Source organism: Dendropsophus ebraccatus, chromosome 12 (genome assembly GCF_027789765.1).
Source record: "Dendropsophus ebraccatus isolate aDenEbr1 chromosome 12, aDenEbr1.pat, whole genome shotgun sequence".
NCBI lineage: Eukaryota > Metazoa > Chordata > Amphibia > Anura > Hylidae > Dendropsophus > Dendropsophus ebraccatus.
In genome coordinates, this window is record NC_091465.1 from 10,797,170 (window position 1) to 10,818,824 (window position 21,655).

General features: G+C 44.3%; 1 protein-coding gene across 1 annotated transcript in view; it reads right to left on the reverse strand.

Annotated features, from left to right (window-relative positions):
- Positions 1–20,039, reverse strand: part of CASZ1 (castor zinc finger 1) — a 423,312-nt gene extending 403,273 nt beyond the window's left edge. Inside the window, exons 1-2 of the mRNA XM_069948108.1 lie at positions 19,950–20,039; positions 4,837–4,946 (exon numbers count right to left, since the gene is read on the reverse strand). The gene's annotated coding sequence lies outside the window, so the exon portion shown is untranslated. The remainder of the gene's footprint in view (positions 1–4,836; positions 4,947–19,949) is intronic.
- Between the last annotated feature and the right edge of the window lie 1,616 nt (positions 20,040–21,655).

Consider the following 21,655-nt stretch of genomic DNA (forward strand, 5'->3'; position numbering starts at 1 on the left):
ATTATTGCTCCCACAGTGGATTTCTTCACTCAAAGCTGGTTGCCTATTGCAGATTCAGTCTTCCCAGCCTGGTGCAGGGCTACAATTTTGTTTCTGGTGTCCTTTGACAGCTCTTTGGTCTTCACAATAGTGGAGTTTGGAGTCTGACTGTTTGAGGGTGTGCACAGGTGTCTTTTTATACTGATAACAAGTTTAAACAGGTGCCATTACTACAGGTAATGAGTGGAGGAAAGAAGAGACTCTTAAAGAAGAAGTTACAGGTCTGTGAGAGCCTGAAATCTTGATTGTTTGTAGGTGACCAAATACTTATTTTCCACCATAATTTGCAAATAAATTCTTACAAAATCAGACAATGTGATTTTCGGGATTTGTTTTCTCATTTTGTCCCTCATAGTTGAGGTCTACCTATGATGTAAATTATAGACGCCTCTCATCTTTTTAAGTGGGAAAACTTGCACTATTGGTGACTGACTAAATACTTTTTTCCCCACTGTAAATGGTGCCTTAAATATTATGGCTCTATGCAATAATGTTTGTGAGGCATAATAATTTTATTTATATAGTGCCAACAGATTGTGCAGCATATTACAATTCTGGGGGTGCATATATAAATCAGACATTACAGAGATATGCATGTAAACATGTGAGGAGGTACCTGCCTACAATCTATGAGGGGAGGGTTGGAGACAAAAGGCGGAGGTGCCATTTCTACAATGGTCCGGTTACAGCAGGACTTGCTGAAAACACTTTAGTCTCAGTACAGAAGGTTTATGCAGAAAAGCACTCAAGAACCTCTAGAAATGTATTTTAACAATCTTGTGAGAACAAATTCAGTTTCTGATACGACCCCCCCCCCTCCCCCCTGAAGGTGTCATTGCGCAAAAATAAAAAAAAAAAGCTAATCCTTTGATCCAGTGTGTAAACCACTTCATGTCCTTCACTTACTGGATCAGAGGATTAACTTTCACGCGACAATGGCTTCCTAGGAAAGGTTAACAATCACCACTTCCAAGTGAACGGGTTAAAAAGATATAAAGGCCATCACACTAGAAAACAGCTTTTTTCTTAAAATTAAATAAAGGCCGGGTATCTTCAGCATATTGTTTTCCAAGTGAATGGTAAAATGACTACATAGTGAAAATAAGTGAACATTGCATTAGACTAGGACAGACACTTTTAAAGAAAAATTCTTCTGGAGAAGTGAAGAACAAAAACTTTAAAGGTCAATGTGAATCTCTTATCAAGTCCTTAGCACTTTCAAGTATTTTTGATATTAATAACATGTAAGGACTTCATCAGACATTTCCAACCCTATAGCCCACATCTAATTTTTATGTCGGGTATAAAATCGGCTTAATTATCAGTATCAAAATGTTAATGTGTTATAAAGAGAATTAGGAGATGACATTCTGCAAATATTTTATGAATTAAGTATGAGATAAATATTTTTTTCATTATACTGACACAGGGTTATTGTCAATGCTTTGCTTATGTTCTATATTCTGAAAGGTAACGTCTGCAAATGGAATAATATGTAATAACAAAATGCAAACTGACCGTTAAAACTACCGGCAGCCTAATAGAGTGTCGGTCTGCCTAGTGCTGCCAAATCAGCTGACTACTGCTATAGACCACTGAAAGAACCCTGTGGTACTTGTCACAAAGACATTGGGCCGTGAGGTGTGTCCTCCATGGATGGGATTAGAGTCACCACCTTGATCTCTTCCTCATGTTCCTTATTCGTGAACAATGTCTGCAGTGTGGCCCCGGGGACATTATTCGCTGCCATTAGGGGGTCCTGCTACCATGAAAGGGGTGGCCCGGTGTGCACAGTGGTTAGGTAAGTGGTCGGTGTCACATCCACTGCCCCCCGCCATCTTGTCTTCTTCCCATAGTGCATCCTGGTGCCATCTCTTCCCCAGGTAAGTGACACACACAGCTGTTCACATCAGACCAAGCCACCTCCTTCTTCTGCTTCATGGCCCAGTTGTGATGCTCATATGCAAATTGTCAGCATATCTGACCAGGGTCAGCATGGGCACTCTAACAAGTAGATGGCTATGCAGCCCCATACAAAAGAAGCAGCAATGTACTGTGTGTTCTGAAACCGTTCTATTATAGCCAGCAGTAACCTTTTCAGCTACAGGTTCTCTCCTGCGGGACCAGACCAGAAAGGTGGCCTCACTCCCCCACACATCAATGGGTCTTGGGCACCCATGACCCTGTTGCCAGTTCACCAGCTGTCCTCCAGCAGCTTTAGTAGGCCCTAACTGCTCCACAAGGCTGGAAGTTGGAAAACCGCCACTGCAGGTTTTGTGCCAAAGCCAGAAAAGAGTTTAAATGGGATGGAAAATATAAAGGAAGGCCTTGTCCGTTTCTTTCCTGTTGGATCCACTTCTGATCTGGGCACCAAAACCTGCAGTATCGGTTTTTCCTAGAAAACTGCTGTGTGTGATTGCAGCTTAAAGATGCCCTGAGATTTCAGGGATATATATATATATATATATATATATATATATATATATATACACACCAGTCCTTAACAATTGTCATGAGATACTTAATGTGATTCACTTCCTTTGGTTTTCATGTTATGGCAGATCACTATATACCTAGTTAAAAACACAAGTGTTTCTCTTAAGCCTTTACTCTCATGGTATTTCTATATTTAAAATATGGCAGGAAATACATTACATAGAATTATGCGGAGTTCAAGGTCAGGACATTCAATCACCTCCAGACTTCATGCTTGTGATTAAAGGCTGCCAAGTCCAGGGACGTAACTATCTTTTCAAGAGTAACAATATCCTAGACAAGGCAAAGCTGGTCACTATTCTATAGAATTTTTATCATCAGTGCTTTTTTCCAGTCTCATTACAATCAAATATAACATAGAATAAGGAATATGGTCACAGTCAAATTGCAGCAAAGCACAGTCCTGGACTCCACATCAGTGCCAAAGACTAGAGAGAGATGCTCTACAGTCGGTCCCCCATAATCATAGACCATGCATTATGGTCTCGCCTATGGCTCCACATAAAGTTTTGGCACTGGCCCTTTAAAAACACTTAAAAGACCCTTACTTGATGTAGACAAAGCTGGAATTTTATTTACCCTTTTTTGTTGAGTGTAGTTTCCACTTAATGTGAATGCACCATAAGTACATTTGCTCTAAGTTTTGCACATGAATAGAACAGCACAGGTGTGGGGAAGTCGGTACTGTGGTCCTTTTTTTGAACCACACCCCATACAACGGTATTCTATTTCTGGGCACCAGAAAGGGGTGAAGCACTGTGAGGAAACCCCTGCCCCTTTATGATTCTAGTGGAGCCGGGTCATAGAGGGGCGGGGGTTTCCTCCCACTGGGGTCAGGTCGGGATGGCTCCAGTGCTTCACCCGGGAATAAAACAGCGCCATACACGGGAATCAGGCCGCGGCTCAAAATAAGGACTGCAGTACCAGCTTCCCCATGCCGGCTCTGTTCTATCCATGTGCAAAACCTAAAGGGAATGTACTGATGGTACATTCGCTTAAAATGAACCTAGAGAAAAAATAATAATTTTTCATAAAGAACAAGCTCACCGGTGGGGAAAACAAAAAGTTGGTCAGAAACAAGGGTTAGGTTTGGTGCACAAACTTGTAAGTCGCACAAATACACCAAGTTACTTTAGGAAATCTGGCGATGGATAGATAAATAGATATTATGACTGAAAAAATTGAGTTTTTTTTTTTTTTTTTTTTTAAATAGCTTTTATTAAATTACGTTAAAAATTTTTTTTCACACTCTATGTTAACGCAGCCATCACCAGAGCACCAAAGGTTTCACTAATTATATATTTACAGTTCATAACCACCAAGATGCGGACTGGCCCCTGAGGAATTACCGCAGATGAAACGCGTAGGGCCACTACTCCTGCTGATGGGTAACTTCCAAAAAGGACGATCTTGATCATCAACAGGACTAAGGGAAGTGCCTTATCATGTGTATTAACTGTGTAATGGAGAAGCAAATAGTGCAATAACAATGTGCAATAATCAAATGGTGCTACCTCCAACAGTGCAATAAGATCTATGGGACATGTGCAAGTTCTAACCAATATTTGATGGTATTGTGCATAAGGGCTAAGTGCAAATAAAAAATAAAACGCATGAATAATGGAATAAAACGCATGCATCAGTGTGAACTGACGTCTACACATAGCCAATACTCATATATGAATTGAAGCTTACAAATAGCTGTGTGAACAATTCCAGGTCACAGCTATACAACTATCAGAAGAATAAGATGTGCAATAACTATTAAGTGCAATATTGGTGCTATGAACATTTATGAACTGTAAATATATAATTAGTGAAACCTTTGGTGCTCTGGTGATGGCTGCGTTAACATAGAGTGTGAAAAAAATTTTTTAACGTAATTTAATAAAAGCTATTTTTAAAAAAAAAACTCCCATTTTTTCAGTCATAATAACTTTTTCAGAAGGAGTTCTATATTATTGCTGTAACAGCAAACATTCAGACGGTAGATAAATAGATAGATAAATATTCCATAGCAAAATGCTCAACAATTTTCTACTTGTTGCTAGTTTATATTTTAATTCTGTGCTGATTCTTTTTCATAGTGTGTGGAGGAGATTTCTACAAATCCCCATCTACTTTGCTGTTACTGTAATACCACTGTGGAAAATCTGCAGGATATCTGCCATGTGTGAACGCACCTTTTCTGGAATGCAGAGTAGTTTGCTTCATATGTTTAATTTATTTATTTTTTATGGAAAAAAAAATCTAATTAGATATTCCAACACACTTATTGATATGACAAGAAAAATATCTTACCATTACCGCTTCTGCCGTATCTCCAGTGCACGGCACATCAGTATGGTACAGTATGCAGAGGTCTCCATATTTTCAGCAATGGCATTTCCCATATTGACAATGTCTTCCTTCTAGAGACAATGAGTGATAGTTATGAAATTTGGGTTATATGTATAAACTAAAAACAAAAAGTAATAGTACATGTTAGTGAACACTACCACTACCATTTTCTTTTACTAAGGTCATAGAACAGGTCATAAAGGGAAGACTGAGATTTCTTCTCTTTTCAAATCCATTTCTGGCTTTGGCGTAAAAAATCTGTCAGATAAATCTCTCTGTGTATACGCACCCTAACAATTGTGATTATGATTGTTACTATGATCGTTTACTCAATTTCACCATTGAATACACAATAATTGTCCTGTGTAATGGGCCCTAAGGTGATGTTTAGTAACTGCCCAAAGTTACAGGAGTCGCAGTGGTATTGGGCAGCTATTGGACATTGCATGCGAGCGTGGCTTCATCTGCAGACAGCCACCTGCCCCCCTCACCTCTTGAAAGGTAGACATCTGAGATAGCCAGGGGGAGAAAAGGGGAGCAGTGGGGAGTGAAACAGATAGGACATTACCGGTTACCAGATGACCTCTATAAAGAAAGCATTTTTTCATTCTTGGTTTGTATTTGTTACTAGAAAATGTACCCGGCGCTGCCCGGGTATAAAGTGTCAGTGTGTATAGGGGGTCCTGTATACCTGTAGTATAGAGTTGGTGGAGGTACTGTATACCTGTAGTATAGAGTTGGTGGAGGTCTTGTATACCTGAAGTATATAGTTTGGGGGTCCTGTATACCTGTAGTGTATAGTTTGAGGGTCCTGTATACCTGTAGTATATAGTTGGTGGAGTTCCTGTATACCTGTAGTGTATAGTTTTGGGGTCCTGAATACCTGTAGTGTATAGTTTGGGGTTCTGTATACCTTAGTATAGAGTTGGTGGAGGTGCTGTGGCAGTGTTATCCAGTCACAGTATGGTGGTATTGGTCAGGTCTAGTATGGCAGTGTTATCCAGTCACAGTATGGCGGTATTGGTCAGGTGTGGTATGGCGGTGTTATCCAGTCACAGTATGGTGGTATTGGTCAGGTCTGGTAAGGCAGTGTTATTCAGTCACAGTATGGTGGTATTGATCAGATCTGGTATGGCAGTGTTATCCAGTCACAGTATGGGGGTATTGGTCAGGTCTGGTGGTGTTATCGAGTCACAGTATGGTGATATTGGTCAGGTCTGGTATGACAGTGTTATCCAGTCACAGTATGGCGTTATTGGTCAGGTCTGGTGTGGCAGTGTTATCTAGTCACAGTATGGCGGTATTGGTCAGGTCTGGTATGGAGGTGTTATCCAGTCACAGTGTGGCGGTATTGGTCAGGTCTGGTATGGAGGTGTTATCCAGTCACAGTATGGTGGTATTGGTCAGGTCTGGTATGGCAGTGTGGAGTAGGGGGTCCTGTATACATATACTGTATAGATGGAGTAGGGGGTCTACCACTTATTTCTGTGGATCTATTGTGAGGCAGCTGCCCTAGCAACCACAACTCCCTGTGAAAATGAAAGCAGTCATCCTATTGGTTGCTAAGGCTCTCAACTGCTGTTTTCTCTGGACAGCTGCAGCTAATTATGTGTGTGCAGTGTGGAGATTTTCCAATTCATCTCTATGGGGCGCCGCTCTTCCCCCTCCTCCTCCCCTCCTGTACATCTGGCGGGGACGGGACCTTCGCTAAAACCTTCCCGGGTACCCAATGTATCTGTGTGCCAAATTTGGGGTCAAACGGTTCAGGCATTTGGAAGTCTATACAGACAGACAGACAGACAGACTTTCATTTTTATGATATAGATGGTGCAGAAACTCTTCAGGATATGTTCACACTTACTTAGGTAAATACTCTTAATTTTAGCTATTTATTTATATTAAGTAAATCTACCGCATTATATCCACAGAATAAATCCAGCTTCTACAGTTTGCTGTGAGTTCTGCTTTCTTACCACACTAGTACACAGCCCATGTGTTTCTCCCCTGCAAACTACCTTTTGTTTGCTCCCCTCCCAATCTACAGCCCATGTGTTTCTCCCCTGCAAACTACCTTTTGTTTGCTCCCCTCCCAATCTACAGCCCATGTGAGCTGCCCTCCAAAGATTTTCTCCTTCCCTTCCACTCTTTGAGCTGCTATTAGTATTGAGTGGACTTGAAGAACTTGCCTACGGCTGCATTCATGTTTTCCAGGACTCCTTAGGGCGGCATCCATCTTCCCCAGCCACCGGGAGTAAAATTCTGAGTGCAGGTTAAGAGAATGTAGTTCACTTAACACTAGCTGCTATGTAACCCCCACCCAACCTTGCTATTTCCACACGATGGATTTTTTCCTTTATCTGAACAGCAGCAAAATAGTACAAATGTTTTAATAATGGCTATTCAGAAAATTCAGGAAACAACTTAGGGCTATGTTCACACTACGTAAGCTCCGCAGAAATCACGGCCGTTGTTACAACGGCTGTGATTTCTGTGGTACTTACATAGTGCTGCAGGCTGAAGGAATCCCAGACAGAGTGTATACACATAGTATACACTCCGGCCGGGATCCCTAGTGGCGCCGTAGAAAACTGACATGTCAGTTTTCTGCGGCTGCAGAAAACCTTGTCAGTGCAAACAATGGAGCAAGCGGCTCCGGCCGCACACTCCACTGTGTTGCTGTGGGGAGTTCTGATGCTGGCGCGCACTAATGCGCCCGCATCAGAACTCAGCGGCGCTAAAGATCATTGCCGGCCGGGAAGATCTTTTCTGAGACCGGCCATTCCGTGACCCGGCTGGGTCACGGAATGGCCGGTCTCATACTACATGTGACCATAGCCTAAAGGGGTATCCCAGAGAAATAAATGTTTTCAGATGAACTGGTGTCAGAAAGGTATACAGATTTGTTAATGACTTCTACTTTAAAAAAACAACAACTTTCCAGTACTTATCAGCTGCTGTTTGTCCTGACAGAAGTGGAGTTACTCTTCTATTTTTTTCCTCCCGAAGTGAATATTGGTGTTTCATATCATCACACTTCATTTTACGCAAAACATAGTTATTTAACCAGACAATTTGTATTTGGCCTTCTTTTGGACGTTAGTAATATCGAGATGATGAAGAGGTGCAAGATGAACAAAAAAATACCATATAAACCTATTATACTCTATTATTGCTAATTTAAAACATGCGTGACTTCTCCTTTGAGGGTGTAAAAAAAAAATAAAACTCTTTTTGATTTTTAAACATAACAGCTGCTTCATGTAATTCCTCTGAATAGCTTTAATACTGTCTATTACTTGCTTTACGGAGCAAATGATTAATTCCCAGTAAGGTTAGTAATTATTCCATTATAAAAATGGAGATGTAAGAAGATGAAAACCACAAGAATGATGAAGCAAACCTTAGAGGAGTGGATTGTAGGATAAATCCCTTGTCGCTGGTAGAACATGTGCATTACCGATCAATGTGGTTAAAACACAAGGAGAGAAAAAAAAAAGACAACTTTCAACAATTCTTTATTCTTTCCCAGACTCGACTGTTTAAGAAATACAGCAGCATCACAAGACGGATAAAACTCCTTCATTTTTTCTTACATACAACAGAGCTGATATTCTAAAATTTCCCAGTATAAAGTCATGACCTCAAGTCACAACAACAGAATCCTCCGATCCACAACTGGGTCCAACGGGCGCAGGTCCAGGAAAAAAAAGCAAGTACAAAAAATTAAAAAACTACAACACGTTTCAGGATCGCACCGATCCCTTTCTCAAGTGTCATATGAAGTACGGACAGCTCTGACACTAGCATATCCCTCAGAGGACAAAAGGGTCTGGCAGTTATTGATTTTCAAAGAGTCGGAAGCCCCCCATACAACTTATAATGTCTTAAGTATAAAGTTTGTGGGTAGCTTAAGGGGAATCTTTTAGCTTTAGTTCCAAACTTCTGAAACTGTTAGGTCAAGAAGACACGTGGTACCTTTCATGTTATGCATCCATCTGTGCTTCCAGAATGTAGAAAACTTTAATTCTCTGGTAGAAAGAGTCAAAGAGGGGTTCCCCAAGCTTCTGAATAGCTGCAAGCTGGAATGTCTCCTCTCTCCCTCCTTGATTGACATCTCGAAGCTGAGTCCAAAGCAGGGTCAGGGATGACTTATATAAAAATAAAGCAATTTTCTACGTTCTGGAAGCACAGATGAATATATGAATGGTATTGTGTGTTTCCTTGACCTAACAGCTATCTAACAGTATCAGCAGTTTGGCATGTGAATTGCAGCTGACAGATTCCCTTTAAGAGCCCAGTCATGAGCTTGGCTCACAGCCAAATAGGTTGGTTAGCAAAGCAGATCAACACCTATTGTCCTGTTATACAACATGTGATCAGCTTACTTTTAAAGTGAATGTACTACCAGGTACATTTGCCTTAAATGTTGCATTTGAATAGAACAGCGCCGTTGCAGGGAAGCTGGGGCCACAGTCCGTTTTTTGAACCGCGTCTATTACCAAGCACCGGCCCGGGCTGAAGCACTGGAGGCGGGCTGGCTAGCTGGTAAATTTTGAATACCTTTTTATTTTTTTCATATTTGTCTTTTCTAGAGGATGTGTGCGTATTTCCAATACCAGCTATGATTCACAAAAGATACATTTGTTTGCATAAATTAATAATTGACAAGGTGCTTAAACGGGAGCTGTACTCACCCAACTGAAATATAGCAACCTTTCTTATATTAAGGTCTGGAAATGACAATAGTATATGCTTTACTATTAGATCCAGACCTTTTTAGGCTATTGACATATGATACTTATAGCAATGAGTGGGTTTCAAGCTTAAAAAAAATATCTCTGCATCAGCAGTTATTAACAATTAGGGAATTCGTCATCACATCAAATGTTAATGAGGCACTAAAACAACTAGTGTGGATTGCTGCAGGCGGAATCAAAACCTATTAAGAAATTACCACTTACATGTCAGAGTACTTACCAAATGGAGTGACCTAGTGATAAAGACAGCGCACTTTGATATGGGAAATGCAGTTAAAGGCCTGGGACAAAATCTTGTAGATGAGGCAATTCAGTAAGCAGCTAGTGCCAAAATTACACTGCAAATAAGTGTAAAGAAGATATGTCTGACAAGTCTGTGCATTAAGTCAAGAACCAGAAGGGCTCAGATTCCATTATTTAAAGAATTTAACTCATTGTATATGGACTAAGGTTAGTTGCACAGCATGTTTCGGATGCACTTTTGCGGTATGCATCATAGAAGCTCCCAATGCATGCGGCAAAGGTGTATCCATGGACCCCTCTAATCCAGCAGGGGCCAAAAAAGTATTATTTTTAGAGATAAGCATAAGCTCGTAGGCTGTATCCATGTTTTTCAGGCAGTCCTCGGGTTGAAACCACCTTCTCCAGGCAGCAGGATCCAAATATCAATTGTTAGGGTTTGTGCAAACTCAAACCTTCGGTGGGTTCGCTCATCTCTAATAATTTTTGCTTCCAGTTAGACAGACTGGGAGTAACTCAATAAGGTCCTGGTAGGGTTTCACAGGTATCTGGAGCCATGCGGGCTGCAGAGCCTGGGTACTACTAGGAAGTCTTGGTCATGCTCTTCGAACCAATGCCAATTTGTAGTCTTGCTAGAAGATCCCAACCATCCTAGGGAATAAAACCAGCATGTAGGGGTGTAAGTGATTTGCAAGAATGGATTCAAACCTAAACCTGAGAGCTACTTCCACATGGGCGATTGGCCCAAAGAATGCCATTCCCGAGAAGATAGCTCTGCCCTCACCAGCTTGTATTCTTCCAGCAATGGATGCAAGGTGTTAGTTCTATGTTCCTTCCCATGATTCACCAATATCCAAACAAGATGTGACTCATCTGAGAAGACAGCCTTTTACCAATTAGTTGAGGTCCAATTCCAATACTGGCATTACAATTTTTTTTATAATGTAACCTTGTTAGCAGAGGTGCAGTGACCTTCCATCTGCTTTGGAGCCCCATAAGCAATAGGGTTCACAGAATTATTGCATTAGACATGAGGGGGGAGCTGATGCACTGTAGCATGTCAGTCCGCTACTTTGCACAGGAGAATAAAATAATTTTTCTACCTTATGGAAAAACAGACAGATATATGAAAGGTACCAAGTGTCTCCTTGACTTAGCAGCTAACTAGCAGAGTCAGAAATTTGGAATGGATGAATTGGAGTTGACAGATTGAACTGTGGCCAACATGACAATTTGGCTGCAGGCAGGGGCAGGGGGGACATAGCAAAAAAGATCTGGTTATCTGTCCCCGTGGCCCTGAACTGTCGTCTTACCAATCTCTGACCCCTGGCCTCCTGGATCACCTGCTCATCGAATGGACAACGGCTCAACGAGCGATCCATCAGCCAGGTTGGGTACTCTCCTCCAGGTTCTGTTGTTGTCACCACCCAGGGGACAATGAGTTCCAGCGGTGGTCAGTGAGCGTGTGACGCGACACTGTTGGGGCACATTGACAGGTAAGTAGAGCTTCTTTATTATGTTCCCTTATGTCCCTACCTGGAAATGGCAGGAGTTGGCTTGAGTTCCTCCTAAGGCTATGTTCACACTACGTAAAACTACGGCCGTAGTTCTCGCCGCAGAACTATGGCTGTAGTTTTGCGGTGTGGAACAATGCCTTATTTGCAAATGGGATCCTGGCCAGAGCGTACACACATCGTATGCGCTCCGGCCGGGATCAGGGAATTCAGTGAATTCCAGCCGCAGAAAGACCTGTCAGTTCACACAGTGAAGCGAGTGTCTCCGGCCGCGTGCTTCACTGTGGGCTATGGGAAGCTTTGATCCGGGCGCACGCTGATGCGCCCGGATCAGAGCTCCGCGGCCGTAAAGATCACCCGGCCGGTACTTAAGTCAGGGGGTCACGGAACGGCCGGATGTTCACGTAATGTGAACATAGCCTAAGGGTGCGTTCACACGTACAGGATCTGCAGCAGATTTGATGGCGCAGATTTGAAGCTGCAGATTCCAAGCAAATCAATTCTAGACCATCAAATCTGCTGCAGATAAATAGATGCAAAAAGAGGTTCATCGGGAATCAATATGAGTATTTTTTAGAATCTAAGAAAATTGCTTGTAATTTTTGTCCCATTGTTTTTGATAGGAACATGCTCTGTATATTCACACTATGCATTTTTCTTAGTTGTTTTGCCATTCATTTCATGGTGTATTCTTGTATAAGGATGCTACCCAGTGTGAATTTACCAATGAACTTCAAATTGGAAGGCAGTGCAGAGTTTTTGTATATGACTGCAGTCACACCTAGACTTTATGAATTCTGCAGCTGTCTCGCTCACTGTAGACGCTAGTCTGTCCATAAAATAACGTTATAACAATATTCCCAAAAACAGCAGTTGTCTTCTGAGCATCCCACATGCGCTAACCTCCCATTCAGCAGCTCCAAGTCGCCAGCAGTCATTCATGCACAAGAAAGGGTTATGGACAAGAATTACACAAGCTACTTATAAACAACTTAGCACAAGACCTTTGGACATTTGTTCTTTAATTAGGTCTGCAGTGACCCCTGTGGTATGGAGCCATCTATAGATTAATTTAGAAAATAAAATGGGTCCTCCGCCTTCCATAAAACACTATTATGAACCCTCCAATACACATGTTTAATTAGAGAAAATATCCGTTCTAGCAATTTAAATGATTTTGGCAATTTCAGGAGGGCACATGTAATATTCAAATTACTTTTCCTCTGCACTGTCTCGTCTGCCTTGGCTCCTCTTCCCAGGTGGATTTGCACACTCTGTAATGCTCTAATTTGCCTCACAAGCCATGTCAAATATAATTTTGGTGCAAAGTTAGTAATTATACGTAACATCAGTCTGATGTTAAAAACACTGAAAAATTTAGCACAGAGAGACACATGGTAAGAAACTACTCTGAAACACAAGAAAAAAAAAAAGCAGAGCAGTCAGTATTTCCCCCTCTCTCCCGCATTCTCAATCTTTAATTAATAATAACATGTTTTCAAGAACTCAGCTACTGTATTTCTGAACTCTGTGGAATTCACTTATGTTCTAATTACTTTGTCTTAGGCGGAGATGGAAGTTCTGTTCTGTTACATGACTATGTGGCCATGCTTAGGAGGAGCACGCTCTCACCTTTCTGCACCTGCAGGCTGCAAATCTGCAACAACTGGAAGTGGAATTTAGTGTGGATTTCACTACTGTGCATTTCAACAACAAAATGAGCACTGCTGTAGCTACAATGGAGGCAGACCACACAGCTGGTAGGGGGGCCTGGGACCCGCCCCGGCAAGCAAAGTGTGATCTACCTCCATGGTACTGCTCTCACCAGCACCCCTCCACCCTGGACAGCCAACGTCCCAAACTGACCTCCCCCAAGACAGCCACCAGTCGTTCCCTTGGGTCCCCGGCGCACGAATGATGTCGCTCATTGGGGAGCCAGGAGAACAAGATAATGCCAAGGGCTGGGTGTGGTAGCATATAGGATTCATGGGGCCACATACAGTTTTTTTGCTATGGGGCCCCATGAACCCTATCTATGCCCCTGAGAATGAGAATACTGCATGTCTGCAGCATCCTCCCATATTCATGTGGATTTGTTTCTAGTACAATCCCACAGTCTAAAATGCTTCCATATACAATCCCACATTCAGGGGTCATTAACACATTCCGTGAATATGGTCCATGCACAGACAATGTGCTACACACCAGAATACAGAGCTCACTGCATCAGGCTCCAACAGTTTATTTCCTCGCACTACTGTACTGACACAGCCGTGAAGTACAGTAGTGTGAAGATTTTAAGCAGCAATGCCATCATAAAAAAATGTTGACGTGTCAAAAGTTTTGATTGCTCCGGGATTGAGTGTTTGGACCCATAACAATTATGACAACAAGAAAGGAGAGGACTGTGCTGCAGTTCACTACGCAACCCACTCTGTGTCAGGGAAATCAGTCGGGCTCCATAGACTCCAATCAGTTGGAGCATGTCCCTATGCAGGACCGATTCTAGATTTTCTGCTGCCTGAGCTCAGGGTTCCAGATGGCGACCAAAATGGTCGCCAATGCGACTGATATTTTGCAAATGGCGCCCAGATTTATTAATCTGGGCGCCATTTGCGACTGGCCCCGGCTGCGGCGTGCTGTTTCTTTAAGTCCGGGTCCCCGACTGATGAGCGGCTGACGGGGGTGTCCCATCCTATCCCCGGCAGCGCCGCGCATCAGTGAGCTGCCTGGGGCCCTGACTTCCGGCACAGGAAGCGCACGTCAGAGACGCTTCCTGTGTCAGAAGTCACAGCCCCGGCGTACAGGGAGCTCACTGATGCGCCGCGCTGCCGGGGATAGGACGGGACACCCCCGGCAGCCGCGCATCAGCCGGGGACAGCGTCCGAAGAAGAAGAGGATCGCCGGGGGAGCGGGTTGTCAGGTGAGTTTGTGTGTTTGTTTTTTTTAAATACTGCTTAGCATAGAGGAAAGGGGGGGGGGGGGGCATCTATAATGGGGGGAAGAGAAGGCATCTATAATGGGGGGAGAAGAGGGGCCATCTTCAAGGGGGGGAGAGGGGGCTATCTATAAGGGGAGGGGGAGAAGAGGGGGCATCTATAATGGGGGGGAGGAGGGGGCATCTATAATGGGGGGGAGGAGGGGGCATCTATAATGGGGGGGAGGAGGTATCTATAAGGGGGGGAGAAGAGGGGGCATCTATAATGGGGGGGAGAGGGGGCATCTATAATGGGGGGAGGAGGGGGCATCTATAATGGGGGTAGAGGGGGTCATCTATAAAAGGAGCGGGTCATCTATAAGGGGAGGGGGCCATCTATAAGTGTAGGGCAAACTGGCTGCAGACACTGGGAGATAGATATATGCACAATTATTATTATCAGGGCCCCTCAGGTGTCTGTATTGTAGGGGGTCACTTGCATTAGTCACTAGGTGAGAGATATATCTATCTATATACACATCTTGTGGGGGGTCACTATGGCTGCAGTCATAAGTCTAGCTCAGTATGTATAGACTGTTGCAAGCTTTTAAAGGGAACCTGTCACCCCCGGTGACGGGGTGACAGGCTCCCAACCCCCCAATAGAACCCCCTATACTCACCTCATCGCGCCGGGTCCCACTTCTGAAGATGGTCGGGTCACGGAGATCTCAGCCGCTGCAGCCCGGCGCGCACACTGAGAGATGAGTCCAACGCTCATAGAGAATGACGGAGCGCTGGACTCTCCCGTCATTCTCTATGAGCGTTGGACTCATCTCTCAGTGTGCACGCCGGGCTGCAGCGGCTGAGATCTCCGTGACCTGACGCGATGAGGTGAGTATAGAAGGCTCTAACGGGGGGTTGGGAGCCTGTCACCCCGGCACGAGGGTCGACAGGTTCCCTTTAAGTTCAAGTTCAGAAGAGTAAGCCTCATTAAAAAGCAAGCCAAGTGAAGCTGAAGTACTGAGTCAGACTGTATATGGTTGTCAAGTTGCAAGTTTCCATGTTGAACATTTTCAAACTAAGAAAAGAAAGGATCTAAAGGAGGAGGAGGATGCTGCCGTGGCCTCTGCACACAGTAAGTCCCATTTAACGTAACATTAATTTTACATGGTTTAAAATGTTGGCGACCAAATATTCTATTTGGCGCCTAAATTTTTCAGGTTAGGAGCCAATGGCTCCCAGGTAAATTTTTTAGTCTGGAGCCCTGCTGAGCTGAAACTTGAAATGCCCCTTAAATTAAAAATTATAAGTAGGGCGTGTGTGCAGAAAACTTGCAACTTATAATAATAAGTGCACACACACACACACAATCCAGCTCCACAATAAAACACCCTGTGACTACTCGTGGTGATCTGATTCATGGTCATACTACCATTACACCTTGTGCTCCATATATAGGGGTAGCGGTCACTTGTAGTGTAGTGACTGTTTGCAGTCCTGACTTCCATGCATTCTAGGTCTGTGTCCAGCTATCATTTGCAGGTCATGGGGTCAATGAAGTCAGTGGTGTGTAGCAGACAGTATAATTTATGGCCACTCCATGGAACATGCCGCCCCAGTAATAAACTCATTTCTCCTCATGGCAAAAAACGTCCCTCTCTGTTTGATGCCCTGAAGCTACGTGGTTTGCACAATTACATTAAAGTTGAGTTACACAAATGCCATTGCCAGCTTGGCTGTTTTTGGCTTCCTGGATGAAACAAACAGGACAGAGAGGAAAACATGCATTGTTTTAGAGAGACGGGAATACCCTTTTAAAGGGATACTCCGGCAAAAATATTTTTCTTCAAACTTTCATAAAGTTAGAGATTTCTAATATATACTTCTATTGAAAAAAATCTCCAGTCTTCCAGCACTTATCAGCTGCTGTATGTCCTGTATAGAAGTGGTGTATTATTTCCAGTCTGACACAGTGTTCTCTGCTGCCACCTCTGTCCATGTCAGGAACTGTCTGGAGCAGTAGCAAATCCCCATAGAAAACCTCTACTGCTCTGGTCAGTTCCTGACATGGACAGAGGTGGCAGCAGAGAGCACTGTGTCAGACTGGAAAGAATACACCACTGGCTGCAAGACATACAGCATCGAATAAGTATGGGAAAGATTGAGTTTTAAATAGAAGTAAATTAAAAACCTATGTAACTTTCTGAAACTAGTTGATTAAAAATATATATACTTTTTTACCGGAGTACCCCTTTAACCCCTAGAAGACCTAGGGCGTACATTTGAGCCCTGGCCTCCTGTCACCATGTATGCCCTGGGTGTCTAATCTGCTATGAAGCGCACTGTGCTTCGGAGCAGTTGGGGGCCTGCTGCAATCAGCAGCCAGGCCTTCACAGATAGGGTGCCTTCATACGTACTGGATCTGCAAAGGAACTTGCGCTGCAGTTTTAAAATCCGCTGAGGATCCTGGTACTGTGATGGTCTATGGGGTTACATATCCGCAGCAGAATTTTCATCCCGCTGCGGATATAAAACCCGGCCCCTTTAACCCCCGGAGCATACATCACCTGTTCCAGGCTCCTGCTTGCTTCGGGGCCTCCCAGCATCTCCCGGTGGTCAGCCAATCAGTGCACTGTCCTGCCGCAGCGCACTGATTGGCTGATGGTTAGCGAGGGCAGCCGAGCGCCTCACACACAGCCGCGGCGCCAAGCAGGTAATGTATGCTGCAGGCCGGGGATGCGGGGGGTTAAAGGGGCCGGGTCCCATACAGGCAGACTTGCAGCGTGAAATCCGATGCAGATCCGGTACGTGTGTAGCTACCCTTAATGACAGGCTGTGCCGGTCGTGCAGCAGACTGTCAATAACCCCTTAGGGTCCATTTACACAGAAAGATTATTTGACAGATTAACTGCCAAAGTTATGAAGCCAAAGCCAGAAAGACTATAAACAGAGATCAGGTCATAAAGGACCTCTCTTCAAATCCATTCCATTCCTGGCTACGGCGTCAGATCTTTTGCAGATAATATGTGAGATAATCTTTATGTGTAAATGGACCCTCAAACGCACAATTGCACTGCCGTTTAAAGGCCCTATTTCACAGAACGATGACCAGCCAACATCGTTCATATCGTCTGATCATTGCGTTGCTTGTTTTTCAAACATGTTGAAAAACAAGCGACTGTGATAGCAGCTATCTACTTGCGTCGCTCCGTTGAATAGGAGCAACGGCAGCAGACCACCACTATCTTCTACGGGCTGCCCGGACGATCTAGCAATCACCCGGACAGCCCCCCCCCCCCCACACACACAGCTCCCTACGGCCCCCCTGCACTCACCCGCTCGCTGCGGACACGTAGAATAGCTGCGGCAGCGAGCGGGGAACAAGGAGCAAACAAGCGCTGACAGCGCTCGTTTGCTCCTCTGCTTCGCCCCGTGGAATAGGGGCTTAAAGGGGTAGTGCGGCGGTAAAGAATTATTCACAGAATAACACACATTACAAAGTTATACAACTTTGTAATGTATGTTATGTCTGTGAATGGCCCCCTTCCCCGTGTCCCACCACCCCCACCCGTGTACCCGGAAGTGTGGTGCGCTATACATACCTGTCACGTGCCGACACCCGTCTCCGATCTTCATTCAGTGACGTCTTCTTCGGCCGGCCGGCGAACAGCTCCGACTGTTCCGAATGCCGGCCGCCCTCTGCAGCGTCATCCGATGCTCAGCCACGATTGGCTGAGCATAACTGTGCTCAGCCAATCGTGGCTGAGCACAGTTGTGACGCGGCGGAGGGGGGGCGGGCGGCAGCGACTCTGCCGTCCCTCCGAAGATGACGTTTGGCACAAAATGGCGGACGGCCCTCGACACGGATCAGGTAATGTATAACGCACCAACACTTCCGAGTACACGGGTGGGGGGGGTGGGACACGGGGAAGGGGGCGATTCACAGACATAACATACATTACAAAGTTGTATAACTTTGTAATGTGTGTTATTCTGTGAATAATATTTTAGCGCCGCACTACCCCTTTAAGTGTAAGTGACAGGAGCAGCTCCTGTCACTTACCGATTGGGACCCCTGCAATGTGACTGCGGGGGTCCTGATCATTGTGCCGGAGGTCTCTTATTTTCCTCTGTAGAGGCAGACTCTATATGCAGAATGCCGATAACACTGATCAATGCTATGCCTATGGCATATTACTGAACAGTGTATGCAACCTAATGATTTAAAAAAAAAAAAAGGAAAATTTTTTAAAATACCCCAAAGCCCCTCCCTTAATAAAAATGTAAATCACCCCCTTATCCCATAGTATAAAACATATAAAAATTAATGAAATAAACATTTTGCATACCGTAGCGTACATAATTGTCTATTAAAATATAACAATCATCATCCCGTAAGGTGAACGGCGTAAATGAAAAGCGGGGAAAAAAGCAACATGATTACTGATATACATTACATTATAGATGAAAAAAAAAAAAAGATCAAATCGTCCGATCTACAAAAATATGGTATTAATAAAAACTAGAGATCATGGTGCAAAAATTTACACCCCATACAGCCCTCTAGGCAAAAAACTAAAACCGTTATAAGCGTCACAATAGGCCCATTGTATTAATAATAGCAAAAAAAAAGGATTTCATAAAATTTTTTATAAAATAAAACATCAGAGAATCTGTGTAAACCTGCATATGGTTGTGTTCGGACTGACCTATAGAGTAATAGTATCATGTCACTGTTACCATATAGTGCATAGCGTAGACACAGGAACCCCCCAAAAGTTACCATCTTGCATTCTTTTTCCCAATTTCAACAATTTTTATTTTCATAAATAATAATTTGGGGGATTTGTCATACATGTTATGGTAGAATGAAAGACGCCATTACAAAGTACAACTATTCCTGAAAAAAAACTTACATGGCCCTGTAGATAGAAAGATAAAAGAGCTAGAGCTCTTAAAAGGGGAGGAGGAAAAAACAAACACACAAAAATGAAAATTGGCGCGGTCATATGGGTCATTTTGGGCCGGGTCTTTAAGGGGTTAAGCCTGGGTACACACTTTGCGATTCCTGACATGCAACGCACATGTATAGCAAGGACAATGGTGCTTTTAACAATGTGCGCCAAACATACATCACAGTGCTTCAGCGGGGGGGTGTATGCTGGCATCTCACTTTGCTGGTATACCGCCCGAATGTGGTGTGAACGCAGCCTTAGACCAAGGCATGGGGGAAGTTTACAGCAGAAGTCTGAATATATACATCAGACTTCTCTCCATGACTTCTAGCAGCCTCAGACCCTGTTCACACAGTGAGGTAAAAATGCTTCAGTTTTGCCCTAACTTCACCAACATTTCCAGCTAATTTGCAGAAATATCCTGTGAGGTGACTGCACCACATGAATACTCTCCTCATCCACCATGTTCATGCACTGTATACACTTAGCTCCTGAGGCAATACTATGAGGTAACTTTGTAAACAGTGATGTGTCCCCACACATATTCACATATCACATACATTGTAATATATAACGTATACAGCCTGCCCTGGGTCTCTTCCATGCAGCAGGTGAGTCTTATAAACACCAGTAAATATACATAAAGCCTTCACTAACGCCACATAGAACTCAGCAGTCGCCATCTTCTCACCTGGGGTGCGGACTCCACCATTTCTGCTCCAGACGAAACGGCGCCAACTAGTGGCCGAAGGAGGGAGCTGCACCAGTGACTGCGCGCGGGGATCACCTCAGGGCAGGAGGCGGGAACACTGAGCCTGTAGTGTTTACCTCATGACTGCAGTACACTGGGAAAGGGGGTGAATATGAGGGATATTTGACGTAGGAAGAGTAAAATGGAGACTGTAGTCGGCTGGGAGGAGCTGAGGAGTGTGCAAGGAGTCCGGACTGGACCTGAGCCTCATCATATGCAGGTCTGTATGACATTGTATGACATTGCATTATACATACAAGAACAGGCCTTTCTAATGGAGAGATCAGCAGTCTGATCGGTAGTTTACACTTCTCTTTTATTAAATGCAAAATTAAGTGTTTTTTACCTATTTCATGACAAAAATCCCTTATGTAAGGATTTCATTAGAACCACATTTTGCATGGCATTTACTTTTGTACTGAAAAAAAAAACACACCCCAAAACTAATTTTCATCTTAGTCTCTATTAGTATATGTAGTGGTTTTTTCCCATTTTTTTTCTTTTGAAGAATTGTTAGGAAAGGAGACCAGTATAGGAAAAACACCACTAGCAGAACCCAGAAAATGCACTGAAAACCGGCAAACACAAAAATATCATGTGAGTATGGCATTTCTTATTTTCCTATTGACTCCTAGTTAACATCTGACTGCAGCGTATTTTTTCCTCAAAAAACACTTAGGGCGACATGTATCATCCGGCGTACGGATGATTTTCGGCGGAAAGTGCCGATTTGCGTATTTTTTTTCCGCAAATGGCCGATTTGCGAATAAAATATTCGCATATCGTCACTTTCCGCCGAGTACGCGGGCGGGGAGGGGGGGTGGAGGGGGCGTTACGGGGGGCGCGGACTCAGAGTCCGCGCGATTTATCATTTTTTCCGCACAAAGATACCTTTCAGGTGGCGTAGGTTTTCGGCTGTGCGCACCGACGCGCACAGGATTTATGTAGAGGCAGTCCGCCTCTACATAAATCTCCGGAGATGCGGGGACATTTATAAGTCCGGCGTAAAAAACGCCGGACTTAATGTCCCCCATAGGGCTTATTTCCATATGCCATATTTTACAGAAGGTATGGATGTGGAACACATGTTAATTCTTTAAAGTAGTCCAGAATTTTTTTTTTATTAAAGTATTGTACTGCCCCCCAAAAGTTATACAAATTACCAACATATACTTATTACGGGAAATGCTTATAGGGTGCGTTCACACCTACCGGATCCACAGCTGATTTTCATGCTGCGAGTTTGCAGCAAAATCAGCTGCGGATCCTGTACTGTGAAGCTCAATGGGTCCCATACACGCAGCGGATCCGCGGCCTGCATAGGACCCTGCCCCTTTAACCCCTGCGCCGCCGCCGGACGCCCGCAGCTTACAGCCCCAGCCCCCTTAAACCCCCGCACCGGCCGCACGCCCGATCGCCGCCCCGGCCCCCCCACCACCCGCACGCCCGATTGCCGCACCGGCCCCCCCACCGCCCCCGCACGCCCGATCGCAGCCCCGGTCCCGAGCATACATCACCTGCTCGGGCCGTGGCTGTGTGATGCCACGGCCCGAGCAGGTGATGTATACTTGGGGTCGGGGCGGCGATCGGGCGTGCGGGGGGGCCGGGGCGGCGATCGGGCGTGCAGGGGCGGTGGGAGGGTTTAA